Genomic DNA, 18,460 nt, shown 5'->3' on the forward strand with positions numbered 1-18,460 from the left:
GAAAGCAGAGAGTTACCTACACAAAGGGGTGCCTATAAGACTCTCAGCTGATTTCTCAAAGAAACTTTGCCAGCAAGAAGGGACTGGCAAGCAGTATTCAATGTGATGAAAAGCAAGGACCTACAACCAAGACTACTCTATCCAGCAAAGCTGTCATTTAGAATGGAAGAGCAGATAAAGTGTTTCCCAGAAAAGTAAAGCTAAAGGAGTTCATCATCATCAAGCCATTATTATATGAAATGTCAAAGGGACTTACTTAAGAAAAAGAAGATCAACAGCATTAACATTAAAATGACAACAAACTCACAACTATCAACAACTGAATCTAAAAAATGAAAACAAAATCAAACTAAGAAAACCAGAATAGACACAGATCATAGGTATAGGGATCATTGGAGGGTTATCAGCTGGGAGGGAGGAGGGGAAGAAATGGGGAAATGGTGCAGGGATTAAGAAGCATAATTGATTGGTACAAAATAGAAGGGGGGGAAGTTAAGAATGATATAGGAAAGGTCGAAGTCAAAGAACTTTTATGCACGACCCATGACATGACTAAGGAGGGTGCGATTGCTAGAGGGAAGGGGGGTACTGGGCAGAGGGGAGCAAAGGGAAAAAAAATTGGGACAACTGTAACAACATAATTAATAAAATATACTTTAAAAAATAATCAAACACACATTGATGGGTATCTGTTAAAGGAATACAGGAGCCAAACAAGCACTCAATAGCCAACGCTGGCAACTTTGAGCAGGTCAAGTAGTACTGGATTATAGCCAAAGTATAAAATAAATATCCGTAAGTCCCTACTGATATAAATTAATGATATGAATATATAAAGGAAGGAAAAGAGACAAATGCCTCATGCAAAATAATTCCAAGTAACTCATGTACATATTCTGTCTTCAAAAAGTGAGTATAACTCCCTACTGCTTAAGTGTAGGATGAGCTTAGTGACTTCTTTCCAAAAAATACAGAATGAAAAGAAGGAAGAGGGGAAGAGTTACAGTGGAGAAACATGACAAACACTACCCCAGCAAGGTAATCAAGATCACCATCAAAGTCATAAATCATGTTCGTAGTATGTACCTTGGATATGATGTCATAAAAAATGGCACTTTAGATGGCAGAGACTTCCGGCCAAGATGGAGACGTAGACAAGACACGCTGCATCTCCCTCCACAACTAAGAAGGAATACAACTACCTCAAAACTAGAAACAACCAGAAGTTCTAGAAAATCAAACTGCATGGAAGTCCAGCAAACAAAGATATAAAGAAGAAATACTCATCCAGCCAGGTAGGAGGGGCAGAGCCACAGTGGAGAGGACACGGTGTGGTGGTGGCAGCAGCAGTGGCAGCAGCCGTGGCAGCAGCGGTGACAGCGGCAGCAGCAGGCCGGCCGAAAGCACAGTCACACGTTTTAAAAAGTCAGGAGCGACACCTGAGGAGCATTCCCAACTCCTCACCAGAGCTTGCAGCTCATGGTCCCAGCACTAAGGAAGGTCAAGCCTCATTGCTTCTGACTGTGCAGACCAGTGGGGGTTGGGGTGGAGGCAGAAACTGCCGCTCTCAGCAGAGTCTGCTTCTTCAAAGGGCTCCCACAGTCCTGGATTATCCGCAGACCCACCCTAGCTGGGAATGACGGCCCGGGCAGCAGTTAGAGGAGCGCCAGTTCGGTTCAGAAGTGGGAGAGGTGCCTCGAAAAGGGACGAGTGCTGGGAAGGCGGCATTGTTTCCTCTCGGACCCCTCCCCAACATACAGCGCCACAACGTGGTCAAACAGGTCACCCTGTACTGATGAATCCCTAAGGCTCTGCCCCTTACAACATAACAGGAGCGACAGCTCTATCTGGGACGTAGAGGCAAACAAACACAGGAGACTGTCAGAATGAGGAGATAGAGAAGTATGGCCCAAAAGGGGAAACGGATCAAGTTTCCAGTGGGAGAACTAAGCGACCAGGAGATAGCGAACCTCACAGATGAGGAGACAGACAACCTAACAGATGCAGAATACAAAACACTGGTGATAAAGATGCTGCTCACAGGCTTGACAGATATGCTTAAGTACAGCAAACGCATAAGAGAAGACGTGAAGGCTATGCTAAGTAAAATGAGGGAAAATTCACACAAAACCAATGCTGAAGGGAAGGAAACCGGGGTTCAAATCAATGATTTGGAACATGAGGAAGAAAAAAACAGTCAACCAGTGCAGAATGAGGAAGCAAGAATTGAAATAAATGAGGAAAACTTTCCAAATTTTGCGAAGGACATGGACATACAGGTCTGGGAAGCACAGAGGGTCCCGGGCGAGCTGGAACCAGAGGGGACCACACCAGGACGCATCATGACTGAGATGCCAAAGGTGAAAGATAAAGACAGAGTCCTGAGGGCAGCAAGAGAGAGGCGGAGAGTTGCCCACAGGGGAGTGCCAGTAGGACTATCAGCTCATTTCTCAGAGGACACTTTGCAGGCAAGAAGGGACTGGCAAGCAGTATTCAATGTGATGAAAGGCAACCTGCAACCAAGATTTCTCTATCCAGCAAAGCTATCATTTGGAATGCAAGGGCAGATGAAGTGCTTCCCAGACAAGGTGAAGGTAAAGGAGTTCATCATCAGCAAGCCATTATGATATGAAACGTCAAAGGGACTTACTTAAGAAAAAGAAGATCAAAACTATGAACACTAAAACGAAAACTCACAACTATCAACAACTGAATCTAAAAAATAAAAACAAAATCCATGTAAACAAACCAGAATAGGAACAGAATCATAGGTATGGGGATCATTTGGAGGGTTATCAGCTGGGAGGCAGAAGGGGGAGAAATGGGGAAATGGTCCAGGGACAAAGAAGCATAATCGGTTGATACAAAATAGACACGGGGGTGTTAAGAATAATACAGGAAAGGGTGAAGCCAAAGAACTTATGTGCACAACACATGGACATGAACTAAGGGGGGTGGGATTGCTGGAGGGAAGAGGGGTACTGGGCAGAGGGGAGCAAAGAGGAAAAAATTGGAACTACTGTAACAACATAAGCAATAAAATATACTAAAAAAAAACAACAAGAAACACTTTACCTCTGTAATTTTCCTCACAAAAACCCATAACCTCAGTCTAATTCTAAGAAACATCACAAAAATTCTAATACAGGAAGGGACATTCTACAAAATGCCTGACCAGTACTCCTGAAAACTGTCATGGTCATCAGAAACAAGGAAAGAGAAACTCTCACACCCAACAGTAGCCTAAGGTGATACGACAACCAAATATAATGTGGTATCTGGATGGGATTCTAGAACAGAAAAAAAGACGTCATGTGAAAAAAACAGAAAAATGTGAATAAACTACAGACTTCAGTTAATAGTAATACATCAATATTGGTTCATTAACTAGTATGGTAACAAATATACCCTACTAATGTAAGATATAAAATAGTAGGTCTGGCTTATACGGAACTCTCTGTAAAAATCTCAATTTTTCTGTATATCTAAAACAGTTCTAAAAAATATAGTCTATTTTCAAAAAGGTACAAGGATTGAAAAAGATAGAACATGTAAATTTTAATCGGAACACAGCTAGACTGGCCACACTAATAACAGGCAAAGGAAGACTTCAGAGTAGGGATAAAGAGAAACATTTCATAGTAACAATAAAAGTTAATCCATCAAGGTAGAACAATACTAAACAGGTATATATCTAACAAGAAAGTGTCAAAGTCTATGAAGCAAAAACTGACAAAATTAAAATGAGAAATAAACAGATCTAGAATTAAAAAGAGTTCAACACTCCTCACTCAGTAATTCACAGAACAAGTGTACAGAAAATCAGTTAGGGTACATAAAACTTGAAGAACACTATTCACTAACTAAACATATTTAAATCTATAGAACACTCCACTCAACAACAGCAAAATAGAAGCTCTTTTTAAGTGCACATGGAAAATTCACCAAGATATACTATACGCTGGCCCATAAAACAAGCCTGGATAAACTGAAAACATTATAAATCATATATGGAAGTATCTGACCACAATGGAAGGAAATTTAGAATCAATAAGAGAAAGATAGCTTATAAAATCTCCAACTATTCAGAAATCAAACGACACTCTTCTAAATAATCCATAGATCAAAGAAGAAATCACAAGAGAAATCAGAAAAGACTTTGAACTTAATGGAAAAAAAAAAATCAACTTGTGAGCTATATAAAACAGTGTTTAGAAGAAAATTTATAGCTTTCAGCACTTACATCAGAAAAACGTTTTTAATAAATTATCTAAGTGCCCACTTTAACATACTAAAAAAGAAAAACAGTAAACCAAGAGTAAGCAGAGGGAAAAAATTAAAAGCAGAAATAAATAAAATTGAAAATGAACAAGAAATAGCAATAGAAATCAATGTTTCTAAGTCAAGAAAAAAGCAAGAGGGAGGAATTACTAACATGAGGAATGATAGAAGGTATATCATTAATTCTTTAGACACTAAAAACATAACAATAATATTATAAACACTTTCATGTCAATATATTCAACAACTCAAAAGAAAATCTAAATAAAGATTGTCAGCAACCACCAGAAATAAGAAGCAAGGAAGGATTCTTTCCTATAACTTCATTCTGAGGGACCACATACCTGCTGACACCTTGATTTCACACTTATTTCCAGAAATGTGACAGAATACATTTCCTTTGCTTCAAACCACATGGTTTGTGGTCATGTAAGGCAAGCCTAGGGAAGCTTTATGAATAATATTTTGGATGCAGTGGAATAAAAAATGCATTAAATTTAATGTCACTAATTTTTAGTGTGGGGCTACATATATGGCTTAACACTATTTCTAGTGAATAGCCCCAATCTAGCGAGTAACAATAAGGTAAGAAAAAGGAAAACGTATACTGATTGGAAATGAAAAAGCAAATCTGGCTTTCTCTGTAGACATTACAATTGTGTGTGAAGAAAATCCTAAGAAAGCTACATAAAAGCTACTAGAATTAAAAAGTGAATTTAATAAAGGTAACAGAATACAAAGTCAATATACAAAACAATCAACTATTTTTATATACCATTAACGGGAAGAAAATTTTAAATACAGTATCACAAAAGACAGTATCAAAAATAGGAAATAATTAGAGATAAATTAAATAAAATATGTACAGGACCTACAAAATAAAAATACCACAGAAAATCAACTAAAAAACAAAATAAATGGAGAGATATGCCATGTTAAAGTATCAGAAGACTAATAAGCATTAAGATGTCAATTCTCCGCACAGGTTTTTTTGTTTTTAGAAACCCACAAGCTTATTTGACAATTTATATGAAAATGTTACAGATCTAAAATAATCAAAGCAACTTTGAAAAAACACAATACCGAAGGACAAACACTTCCTAATTCTAAGACCTGCTATGAAACAATAGTAATAAAGACAAGATAATATTGGTATATGGATAAAAATATAAACAAATGGAACAAAAAAAGAGGCCAGAACTGACCCACACTAAGGAAAAAATAAAAAGGAATCAGATTGCATATTAACTTCCAACTAATAAGAGGAGAGAGAGAGAAGGAGGGAGGAAGAAAAGGAGCAAGGGGGAAGTTCTGCAGAAGAAAATAAAAAGGTGCTATGATAATATCTATCTCCCTAACGAGAGAGTGTGATTAGGAGACTTCTCTCAGAAAAAGTAACATGTAAATGGAAGAGCATATGTAAGGGCTCTAAGGGAAAGAACCTGAGAGTAGGCTGGTATAACAGTTGCACAATAGACAAGCAGAAAATAGATAAGAGACAGGGCTTTCAAGCCAGGGAAAAATGTTTGTATTACATAATAGTTCTCAATTCTATCCACTTTTTCATCCATCCCTACCACTTTTGTTCTCAATTCTCACCTAGATACCTTTAAGCTGTCCTCTCAATTCATCCCTCACAATAGAGCCAAAGATATTTAACAGCTTAAAATCATTAAATGGCTCCCTGTTCCTCACAATGTATGGTCTTAATTTCTTATTTGACATAGCTTACACCCCACTTCCCTCCAAAACTACCTGCATCCAAACACTAAATTACTTGCATTTAAAGTAATTGGCCAAAAACTCTGTGTGGCTTTTTACAATAAAATGAAAGACCATTTTTCATTTTCACCAATAACTTTACTGGTTTAGATATTTTGAGTACATTGGCTATCTCCCATGTGGTAGAACATTGTTCTCAATTAACATCTAGATGTGATTGCTATCAACTTCAACTGGTCTATTTGACTGTGGAGCACAGTCCAGTGAGAAATCTCCAGCACGAAACTTTGCAAACCACTTTGCAAACCACTCTGGACTTGTTCCATCAGTCACAGCACCTACTCCATACACTGCGCAAATCTTTTTGTGCGTTTCATTTGCGTTTTCACCTTTCTTGAAATAATAAAGCATAATATGCCAAAAATGTTGCATATTTTCTTCCATCTTCAGTATTAAAATGGCTACACCAAAAACTCACCAGTTTGGTAAGTTTTTTTTTTAAATCACACTGATAGGACAGCTGTCACAATACAATTAACAAAATTGTTTGAAATGAAGTTAAAGACAACTAAGCACTACTAGAGCCATCTTATAGAAAAAAGAAGAAACTTTTTGGCCAACCCAATAAAATCCATCATTCTTTCATTACCTGGTGCCTTTTCACATCATTCAAGTTTTAAATCAAATGTCTCCTATGTAAATCGCCTCTAATTGACATAATTAGGTATTTTCCTCTTCTCATAGCATTGTTTGCTCTATTCTAGATTTGTTAGGTTGTAGTTATGGTGCTTATTTATAAGATTTTATCATACTAGACTTTAATATTCATACTGTATGTTATTCATCTTTCTATCTCTAGCAGATAGCATGGTACCTATTTAATAATTTTTCATAATTAGAAGATACTCATAACTCTTATGCTTTTAGTGTTTAAATAAGCATCCCTAAATTAATATATAAACTGCAAATACACAATTTAAAAAATTGATTCAAGGAATCCTTTAAAATATTTCATATTTTTATAAAAATCCTGTAAAATGACTTTTCTGTAAGTCAAAAGATTATAAATCCAGATTTGTGAGGTTTGGTTGAAATAAGGTACACTTAGAAACACATGTCCTGCAATAAGAATTCTTAGAGGAGCCAGAGCCAGGTACCAGTTCAATCGGTTAGAGCATTGTCCCCAAATGCCAACGTTGCAGGCTTGATCCCTGATCAGAACACATACAAGAATCAACCAATGAATGCATATATAGGTGGAATGACAAATCGATGTCTCTCTCTCTCTTTCAAATCAATGAATTAAAAAAAAAAAGAATTCTTATAAGAACAGTACTTATTACATTGTAAAAGTAAAATTAGTAGACATAGAAACTGTAGCAAGTCAGTAACAGTAAGAATTATGAATTTATACTTTGATTCCTATTCAATAGAGTCAAGTCAATATGCACACCAACAGTTTTCCACCTTGCTTTAATTCAGTTCTCAATTAAATGTTGTATTATAGAAGCCCTAATGATCCACTGCAAAGGAAGTTCAAAAAGTGTTTACTTTTTCAAAGGTGAAGGATTAAGAAGTACAAATTGGTAGTCACAGAATAGTCACGGGGATATAAAGTACAACATGTGGCAGGTATTGGGATGGCCAAAAACTCCATTAAGTTTTTTCCATATTTTGACAGCTGTCGTATCAGTATGCATTAAAAAAAAAAAAAAAAAAAAAAAAAAAAAAATCACTTTCAGCCAAGATAGAGGCCTGGACAGACACGCTGCATCTCCCTCCACAGCTGGGAGGGAATGCAACTACCTCAGGGCTGGAGACAACCAGAAGTTCCAGAGGATTTAGCTGAATGGAAGTCCAACAAACAAAGATATAAAGAAGAAATACTCATCCAGAAGGGGGTGAAAGGGGAGCAGAGCCGGGGCGGAGAGGACATGGTGTGGTGGCCGCAGGCTGGCAGAAGGTGCAGTCACACATTTAGGAAGGTCAGGAGGCACACCAGGGGAGCACTCCCAGCACCAGACTAGGCCGTATAATTCACGGTCCCAGCACTAGGGAAGGTAAAGCCTCATTGCTTCTCACTGTGCAGGACAGTGAGGGTTGGGGTGGTGGGGGGACTGCCGGTGTCTCGGAGGAGTTCACTTGTTTGAAGGGCCCCCACAGTCCTGGAGCGTCAGCAGACCCACCCACCCTGGGAACGGCAGCCAGGGGAACAGCTGGAGAGGTGCTAGTCTCGTTTGCAGGTGGGAGAGGTGCCTGGAAGGGGGGGGGCGAATGCTGAGTGGGTGGCGTTGTTCCCTCTTGGACCCCTCCCTCACATACAGCACAGCAGCATGGTGGAACTGGTTGCCCTGTACTGATGAATGCCTGGGGCTCCGCCCCTTGGAATGTAACAGGTGTGACAGCTCTACCTAAGACACAGAGGCACACAAAATAGGAGCTTGTCCAGTTGAGGAGACAGAAAAGTATACCCCAACAGAGGGAATGGATCAAGGTTCCAATGGGAGAACTAAGCGACGAGGAGATAGCCAACCTAAGAGAGGCAGAATTCAAAACGCTGGTGATAAAGATGCTCACAAACTTGACAGATATCCTTAAGTATGGCAAATGCATAAGGGAAGAAGTGAAAGCTATGCCAAATAAAACGAAGGAAAATCCACACAAAACCAGTGGTGAAGTGAAGGAAACTGGGGTTCAAATCAATTATTTGAACACAAGGAAGAAAAAAACAGTATACCAGTACAGAATGAAGAAACGAGAATTGAAAAAAATGAGGAGAGCCTTAGGAACCTCTGGCACAACTTGAAACGTGCAAACATCTGAACCATAGGGGTGCCAGAAGGAGAAAAGGAAAAGCAAGAAATTGAAAACTTACGTGAAAAAATAATGAAGGAAAACTCCCCAAAATTGGTGAAGGAAATATGACATACAAGTCCAGGAAGCAGAGAGTCCCAAACAAGCTAGACCCAAAAATGACCACACAAAGACACGTCATAATTAAAATGCCAAAGGTTCAAGATAAAGAGAGAATCTTAAAAGCAGCAAGAGAAAAGCAGAGTTACCTACAAACGGGTGCCTATAAGACAATCAGCTGATTTCTCAAAAGAAACTTTGCAGGCAAGAAGGAACTGGTAAGAAGTATTCAATGTGATGAAAAGCAAGGACCTACAACCAAAATTACTCTATCCAGCAAAGCTATCATTTAGAATGGAAGGGCAGATAAAGTGCTTCCCAGACAAGGTAAAGCTTAAGGAACTCATCATCATCACCGAACTATTATTATATGCAATGTCAAAGGGACTTACTTAAGAAAAGGATCAAAGTTATGAACATTAAAATGACAACAAACTCACAACTATCAACAACTGAATCTAAAAAATAAAAACAAAATCCAACTAAGAAAACCAGAATAGAAACAGAATCATAGGTATGAGGATCATTTGGAGGGTTATCAGCTAGAAGGGGGAGAAATGGGGAAATGGTGCAGGGATTAAGAAGCATAATTGGTTGATACAAAATAGACAAAGGGAAGTTATGAATAATATAGAAAAGGTTGAAGCCAAAGAGGTTATATGCACAACCCATGGATGTGGACTAAGGGGGGTGGGAATGCTGGAGGGAAGGAGGGTACTGGGCAGAGGGGAGCAAAGGGAAAAAAAAATTGGGACAACTGTAACAACATAATCAATAAAAAATACTTTTAAAAAACTTATCAAAATCTGTGAATTGTGTGCAGTCGTTTTAATATTGAAGATGAAATAAGATGTGCAACATTTCTAGCATATTATGCTTTACTTCGAGAAAGGTAAAAATGCAACTAAAATCTAAAAGAAGATTTGTGCAGTGTATGGAGAAAACGCTATGACTGACTGAATGTGTCAAAAGTGGTCTGCAAAGGTTCTTGGGACAATTGACATTTTGGCCAAATAATTCTTTGCTGTGGGGCTGTCTTATGCATTGGAAGATGTTTAGCAGCACCCCTGGCCTCTACTCACTAAAAGCCAATAGCAGGAGATAGCCGACATACTCAAAATATCCAAATCGATAAAGCTATTGGTGAAAATGAAAAATGTGTCTTTTATTTTACAGAAAAAATGTAACAGACTTTTGGCCAACCCAATATATAGTCAACAATATTGTAATAACTGTGTATGGTGCCAGGTGGGCCCTGGAAATATCGGGGGGAACATATTGTAAAGTATATGATTGTCTAACCACGATATATACACGTGAAACTAATACAAAATAATATGTAAATTGTAATTGAAAATTTTAAACAGAATATTACAGGAAAAAATCTTTTTCTTTTTAATGCTTACCCAAGGACATTTTTTCTCATTGCTTTTAGAGAGAGGAAGGGAGAGAAGAAAACAGAAAGAGAACATTGATGCCAGAGAAGCAACCATGGTTGCCTCCTGTAGGCTCCTGTCCCAGAGATCAAACCCTCAACCTAGGTATGTGCCCCAACTGGAATTGAACCCACAACCTTTTGGTTACTGGACGACGTTCCAACCAGCAGAGCCACACAAGCCAGTGGAAAAAAAAAATACTTTTTTAAAGATATAAAAAGAAATTTTGTCTTGTACCATCATGTTAGCAAAGTGATTTCATTATAGCATTATTTTGAGTACAAAAGTGGAATTAATAAAATGTCAAAAAAATAGGAAGAGATTAAATAAACTGTGGTAGTAAAACTACTACAAAACTATAAGAGTAACATGCACCACCAAACAAAACATGTTATGTTTAAAAAGACAAGTATATGAATATTAACAGAATTATAATCAAGTATAGATATAACTAATATCACACCAACTAATATAGTATGCAATTATACTAACCACTATGCTGCACACCTGAAATTAATACAATATTGAAAGAAGAAAATAAACAATATTTTAAAATATATATTATACAGGTGTAATAGAATTAAAGTACAGAAAAATGTAAATGTTAAGAGAATTGATTTTTTTAAATTTCTTTTAATTATGTTATATTGTTTTCCAATAAGAAGATTTTCAAATTCCACATTTGGCTCTATCAGTCCTACTTATATAAGTCCCATGTACAAATATAAGTAGAAAAAAAGTTAAGTTTATAAACTACCTAACATTCATTGCCCCGCAAAAATAGTGTTTTAAAGTTCAAATAATAATGCTAAAGACCTACTGATTCATGCCGGCTACACTATTTACAACTCTTTCTCCAAGTTTTAACTCTTATAAAGTGATCACCAATTCCAACAAGACATCCCATTATTACAATTCTGTCAAATTGAGAATCTGAAAGAGGTACAAATTGTGGCACCAGTATAGAGAAAATAAAGTTTTAATCCATGTATTGCTATGAGAACTATGTGCCCTTTACTATTTAAATTTCAGTAACCATATTATATTGAAACTTTAAATTAGAAGGACCAAATGAAAAAAAACCTGTCTCTCTGACTCAGCAGCTTCTTCACTTTACAACCTGTGCTTAAGTTGCAAGGATAAGACTGAAACCTAACTTTCAAACTTAGCAGCAAAGCCAATGTGAAATCATTATCTGTCTTGGCAAGAAACTCTAAAGGAAAAACAAAATGTTTTGGTCTTTAACTGGCAGATGCATGAAGTGCAAAGGTGCCTTGTTGGGTTATTATTTACCATGCAGAATCCTTTATATATGGCTAAAATTAGCTTTTATTACAGACACTTAACATGTTTCTTTATAAAGAATACCTCAAACAAATAACTTCCAAGTCTGGCACCATGAATTGTTACAGCCCACACATCACTGCAGTTCCTTGTAATTTAAAACATTTGCGTTTTAAGAACAATCTCCACACACCAACTCTACTGCCAATTTCTTCAGCTGAAAGCTCAAGTTTATATTACAAAAGACTATATTTACTCTCAACAACACAATACACTAATTTACAAATTATTCAAGTGTAAAATATTCCAAAATACAACTTCAACATTTCTAACATAGATTTGCTACTATCCAGATTAACAAATCTAAACAGTAGTACACTAAGTGAGGTACTACGGTCAAACTCAAAAGACATTATCAGTTCACTAATATCAGAAATACCAAAGATCAGATCCCTAATCCAAAATGTCCACAGGAGATATCAATTAGGGAAAAGTGTAGATTGAGTTTGCCATTACTAGAAAAACGAGTCCAAGAAACCTATGAGAGGCTTCCGCATGAATACAAATTGAAGTTCATTTCTGAGTTTCTAGTCCCACACGAAGAACGCAGTTTACTAACATTTTTAAAATACCAAGAAAATAATATAATAGGAGGGGTTGTTTTTTCATGGTTATATTGATAGAGAAAAGGTACTAAGGCTCAGAGATGTTCTCCTTTAGTAACTAATTTTGCTCCTTATCATGTGTACACAGAAAATTGCTCTGTACTTCAGATGGCTGCTTAATATACAGGATCACCTCAAATCAAGTATGTGAAAACTTAGCGTCTTCACTAATATTCTCCCCTATCTTACAATACTATACCTTTCAACTTCTAAACCCGAAGACTGAAAGGGAGGACCTACTTCTGTAAACTGGGAGCCTCGGGAGACCGCCTTAACACGGGTTTGCACACAAGTCAGTCAATTTTCCAGACTACAAGGCCTGACAAATCTGCGGCAAAAACACACAGACTGCTGAGAGTTTATTCCTGGAGAGGACACTTTCCCTCACATTTGCACAAGGAACTGGTAACTGCCCTAAATTTTACCGTGTGAAACAAACACAGGATGGGGGCGGGGGGGAGCTACTATTAAAAAACTGGGTCATTCCTTATTTGTTCTGAGGCACGGTGTTCGGGAGGGAAAGGTCTGTGAAGCAGGAAAGGGGAGAAAAAACGACAGCATCCTCAATACAGAAAATTACAACTCTTTATAAAGTCAGCACTAGGGGCTCACGAGTTGGTTTTGTGTTTAATCACTTAGAATTGGACGGAACCTGCCTTCCTGGAAGTCATCCCAACAAAGAAGTCCTGAGGAACGGCCACGGTGAGGCAGAGGAGGAAATGCTCTCGATTCACCTGCGACACCTGCCCGAGCCCCCAATTCACCCCCACTGTAACCCGCAACCCCTGTGAAGAATCCGTAGCTCCTCGCCCGCCCCGCCTCAGCCACCCACATCCCCGCCCCCTCCCCACCCTGCCCCCACCCAGGAAGCCGTCGCCCGGGTAGTCCCCCGGGCCCAGGCTCCTCGCGTTTCCACGCAATTGGTTCTCAGGAGCCCTGCGGCGCGGGGAGGCCCTGCCTGGCACAGCCTCTCCCCATCACGCCCCGCAGGATCCGGGGATTCCCTGCCCCCGGAAACTGCGGAGAAACTAGGCCGGGAATGCCAGCACCGGCCACTCTCCGCCTGCTTGGCGACCCCTTGCACGTAGGCCTTCAGACCTCCCCACCTCCGAGGTGCTACCTGCCCAATGCCCTCCTCGCACCGGAGCGCGAGCCCGGAGGGGTGCACACGGGGATCCTCCGCGAAAGGGCCTTCACGGCAGACTCACCTGCCGCCCGCTCCTCCTTCAGCGCCACCCGGACACAGCCCCTTCCTGCGGCATGAAAGCGCCGGCTTCGCGGCCTGGGAGCCCTGGGCAGGGCCGGGCAGGGGACTTGCTCTCGCGGCCGCCGCCGCCACCACCACGGCCCTATCTGCGCCTGCGCCGCCTCACTGGCCGGGTCTCAGGGGAGCCGCATGCAGGGAGCGGTTACGGCCGAGAGCGCGAACTCGCGCCGGCGCCTCTTCTCACCGGAGGCTGGCCGCAGGGGCGGCGGGTCGCCTAGCAGTTGCCACAGGCACAGCCGTCCAGACAGCTGACGGCCATATTTCTGTTTCCTTTTTTTTCTTTCCTCCTCTCCTTCCGCCCCTTTCCCCAGAGCAGCACTTTACTACCCTCCTCCCTCCCCTTTTCCTACTGCGGGGGCGGGTGGAAAAGGGCGTGGGGGAGGGCTGGGGCGGGAGGATGCGGGGCGGGGCAGCACTCGAGCCCCGCCCCCGGGGAAGGCCGCAGCCCGGCAACCAAGGCCACTCTCTTCTTCGCCCGCTGTCGCGACCCCCGCGCGCGCGCGCTGGACACCACCCCAGCCAGCTAGGGGTCCCCTGCTCCGCTTCTGAGTTGCGGGCCAGGAGCAGAAACAGCTGGGGAGAAAGGGCCCAGGGTGCTGCCTTGCACCCGTTTCCTTCGGGGCCCAGACTCGCCGCGTGCTGAAGGCTTATTGCTTTGGCCTCACGCAGGTGGCGGCTGCTTCTCGGGTCTTTCAAAGATTGGGAAAGTGAGGCCGAATCGCTCCAAGTCACGGAGGAGAGTGCCGGGAGGGATGCTGGTCTCTCTGGACGAGAAAATTCCTTCCCAAGGTGGGAGTTAGAATTTCCACACATGACTGTGGGCTTCCGAAGCCGGAGAGAGGCCCGCCGACTGGTGCTTCCCGGCTGCAGCGCCCCGTGAGAGTCCTTGGCGGCGCGCCACGTTACCAGCCTCGGCCGAGATTTCAGAATGGGAACTCCGAATGTGGAAATCGCTTATTTAAATAATCAGTGCTCTCCTGCCTCCTAAGTAAGTGTAGCTTCCTTATCTACACGGACACAGGCATGGTCCTTTGGCCTTCATGAAAATTTTGCGAGAACTTTTTGGCAACATTTTGAAGTGATAATACGTGAGAAGGATTAACAACTAACTAGTTATTCGATAAGAAGCAAGTGGTTTGAAACAAATTAGAGCCCTTACCTCCTGCCCCCACCTACTCCCCAAAATTGGCGCGTGACTTTACAGATTCCATGGCAGGTCAAAATTAGAACTGGTAGGAACTCTGCACATCTGCGTATTCACATATAATGACAGTTTTCCTGAGAATCACTCTCTCAGTCTGTATTTTTGACAAAAAATATGAAATCAAACCTCGGTCGTGAAGTTTGCTTGTGTGTATGGTTAATTTGAATTTTGTAGCAAACAGCAGAAACTGTTTTCCTAACCACATTAGCAGTCTGAATCCATTCAGTAGAAATGCACAGCAATAGAAATAAGGCTTATTTATTAATGCTTTTGAGTCATTTTGAACCCATTAGAAACCAATCTTGGACATTGACAATGTAAACAGAAGTTTAATGCTTAGAAATTTAGCTTGTGGACTTGTCCTTCCTTTCTCAAGGTCAAATTATTTAATAGTTTAAAACAGTTACTATAGCCCTGGTTGGTGTGACTCAGCTGGTAAGAGTGTCATGTGGTAGACCATCACAGCTCTGGTTCCATTCTCCCTCAGGATAAAAAAATTTTTTTAATAAAGAAACATTTAATATAGACAAAAAATTTTAATGGGTACATTTTATTAACACTCATGATTCAGAGTTCTTTCCTCTTTTCCTGGTTTTTTGCACCCACAGAAGTGAATATGAAAGAAGCCAGTATATCTCTTTCATTTGATTGTCAAGTTTTTCTCAATTGGCAATGTAAGATTTAAGAATTTCTGTTGTTTCAAGATACAAGATAGAAGAATCACTCAGCCCTTTGCGGAAGAGAATATAGATATCTGACTGGGCATGGTCACTGCACATTTCTGTGGATCAGCAGTGGAAAAGAATTGAATGGAAATGTTGGAATTTTTTTTACATAGGATTTTTTTAATAGGTTTTTTTTCGACAGCCATCTTCAATCCTGCATCATGCTGCATTATTTTCATCTTATTCTCTTCAAAAACTTCTAAATGTTGCTTTTCATGGAAACGTTCAATGATCTTTATACTTCTATACTTTTTTATGTTTTGTTCAATTGCATGTTTAACGGAAGTATTATACCTCTAACAGCTCAATCTGATTATTGTAATTATTATTGTAATTTCTGAATTCCATACTATATTGTAAGCCCTGTGAGATCAAGGTTGGCATATGTCAAATGTGTACTCCCATATCTTGTTTCTCTTCCAGATCCCCAGTACCTAGCAGGATAACCAATATATAATAAGCTCTTAAAAAATATATGAACGACAGAAATAAATCAGTCTATGTTTCCCCCGCTTTCTTCTACTTCATCCTTAGGCAAGTTACTTAATTCTCCTAATCTGTAAAGTGGGTAGAATGGTATTTATAAGAACTATTTATTATTCATTCATAATACGCTATAACTATCAAACACTAGTTCAGTAATCAATAAAGTACTCAGCATGTGATAGGCAGACTGTCCCTGTAGCTTACAATGATCCCTCCTGGTTTATGCCTTTGTGGGGTAGACTTATTCACTTTTTTTTTTCATTTGGAGTACATTTATAAAAGGTAAATAAACATTATTTCAACACACAAGTTTAATAAAACACAAATGTAAATTGTAAAACATGTTATTTGTAAGAAAAAGATTTCTTGTATTTACAAGGCTCTCATGTATAGTTTTCTATCATCCTTTTAAGAATGAAGCATTACATTCTCAAGAAGGAATAAGTTTAATTAATTAATTAAAATAGAAGCCATTCAACACGTTTTAAAAAGAAATCTGATTTTTGGGTCCTCTCAAACTCCCAGTTGTCATAAAATACAATAAATGCATTTCAAGCAAATTCACAAATCAACTACACAGTATCACATATACAGACTTTTATAAATTATTCTTGCTGTACATTTCCTACCATTATTCGGAGAAATCACTAAGACGTTCACAGAGTTAATTTCCAATAAAAGGGTAAGAAAGCATACAGTCTTATGGAAATTGTATGCATAATCAGGACACACTGAACACATTTCATCACATGATTTCCAGTAATAAGTCACTTCTTATACTCATTCATTTTAAAGATTACCAACTTCATTTTTCTTAAACAAGAACTAATTTTCCACTTACCTATAATTTTCATTGAATTAAATGAGAGTGAAGTTGTTATAAATATTTACAGATGAGTGAAGTAAAAAGTTATCTTTATAGCCTAAAGATTTTATACTGTACACTTTGCAAGAACAGAGCAAATTGATAAGATAAACACTATAATAACAGACTACAGTTTCAACAAAAATAATAATCATATTAATTAGATATTTATTACCTTAACTTCGGTGTTCTTTAGTACACAGAAAATAAAATTACTATATGCCCATAAAAACCAAAGATGAAATAATAAGTCACTATGGGTGTTTCTTCTATTTCACCAATATTAAGTGAAACTCAAGGCAAAGGAACACAAAACAAATATTTCCTATATTCAAGTAATGCATAATTCAAGAATAACTAAACTGCACAAGGATTAAGAAATACTTTCAACAGTCCTAAATTCTAATAATAAACAGAAAAATAGGGATAAAGACAGCAATGATCAATGCTCCCCAACTATATGCCATCAATCTTTGACAATTACTCTGCAGAAGTCTTTATAATATATACTGTTAAAATTAATCAAAAAATACATAAACGGTTCATTCTTGAATGCCAATACTATGACATTTAATAAAAATCATAAATATGAAAATGCAAAGTTATAAACACAAAGCACTAGAATTTTATAAATAAAGCGAATACCCTAGGATAAAAATAACTGGAATGAAGAAACAGTTAAATTTATAAGCAGTAATGGGGACTGGGAACTGCACTTAAAATTTATATTATGCCAGCCATGTCCTCAGACATAATATTTAATGTTCCATAAAAAGGAAGGAAAGGAGAATAAATGAGATTAGCCTTACCACCACCGATACAGAAAAGTTATAGCTGAAAGCTGTGGTTTCAACCTTTTTTCTCCTTTTATCATAAATATATTTATGACCTTATGTAATACCTGGCTTACGTACACAAATCACTACTGGAAGCATTGCCTATTATAGAAGGGCTTTGTCTTCTGTGTTTATTACAAAATATAATTTATTTAAAATGTGAATTATAAACTCAATGGGGAAAATAAGCAATGAAAGTTATCCCAGTTATGTAAATATATGTTTTTGGCTCAGAAGATAGAAATTAAGGAAAATCAGGACAAACCTACTTCAATTAAATACACTCAAGATTTTTCTGTATATGTGTGGGAAGGAGAAGTAGAAAATGTAAAAATCTTACAATATACCGATCCCATACCCAAGTTCTTACTTTCTCTGCCTAGTAGAACAGTGTGTTATAGAAAGTGATGAGGATTACAATGACATTATGACAAGTAGGAATGAAATCAATGCAGATGTAGTAGGTTAATCTAGCTTTTGAGAAGATAATGAGTTTTATGAATGGTTTTGTTACAGAAACAGGGGAGTCCAAAAACAAACCCCAGAGTTTGCAGCTGGGGGATGGGGAGAAGGAAGCAGCTTTCAGAATGCCTCCACATGCCTGAGGCTGATGGCTGGTGTCTTTAATTATGTAAAATTGCTTGGATGCTTCCAAGGCCTCAGGTGGATGGGAGGAGTCTTGATCCAGGTGACAGTATGGAAAGCACATAAAGCCTATGTGGGGTTCTGTGAATGGTCAGAACTATTGGCAACACCCACTGCGTCAGAGGACGCAG

At 39.0% G+C, this 18,460-nt stretch overlaps 1 protein-coding gene and 1 long non-coding RNA gene across 2 annotated transcripts in view; one reads left to right on the top strand and one right to left on the bottom strand.

The window, feature by feature from the left end:
• The window catches only part of LOC150012916 (DENN domain-containing protein 4C-like), a 105,055-nt gene extending 91,449 nt beyond the window's left edge, over positions 1-13,606 (bottom strand). The window contains exon 1 of the mRNA XM_090274071.1: positions 13,510-13,606. The gene's annotated coding sequence lies outside the window, so the exon portion shown is untranslated. The remainder of the gene's footprint in view (positions 1-13,509) is intronic.
• A 458-nt stretch (positions 13,607-14,064) lies between these two features.
• LOC150012919 (uncharacterized) overlaps positions 14,065-18,460 on the top strand; it is a 31,267-nt gene continuing 26,871 nt past the window's right edge. The window contains exon 1 of the long non-coding RNA XR_016510541.1: positions 14,065-14,556. This is a non-coding gene — a long non-coding RNA (uncharacterized LOC150012919). The remainder of the gene's footprint in view (positions 14,557-18,460) is intronic.

Source organism: Furipterus horrens, unplaced genomic scaffold (assembly GCF_987537825.1).
Source record: "Furipterus horrens unplaced genomic scaffold, mFurHor1.1.pri manual_scaffold_4, whole genome shotgun sequence".
Lineage (NCBI taxonomy): Eukaryota > Metazoa > Chordata > Mammalia > Chiroptera > Furipteridae > Furipterus > Furipterus horrens.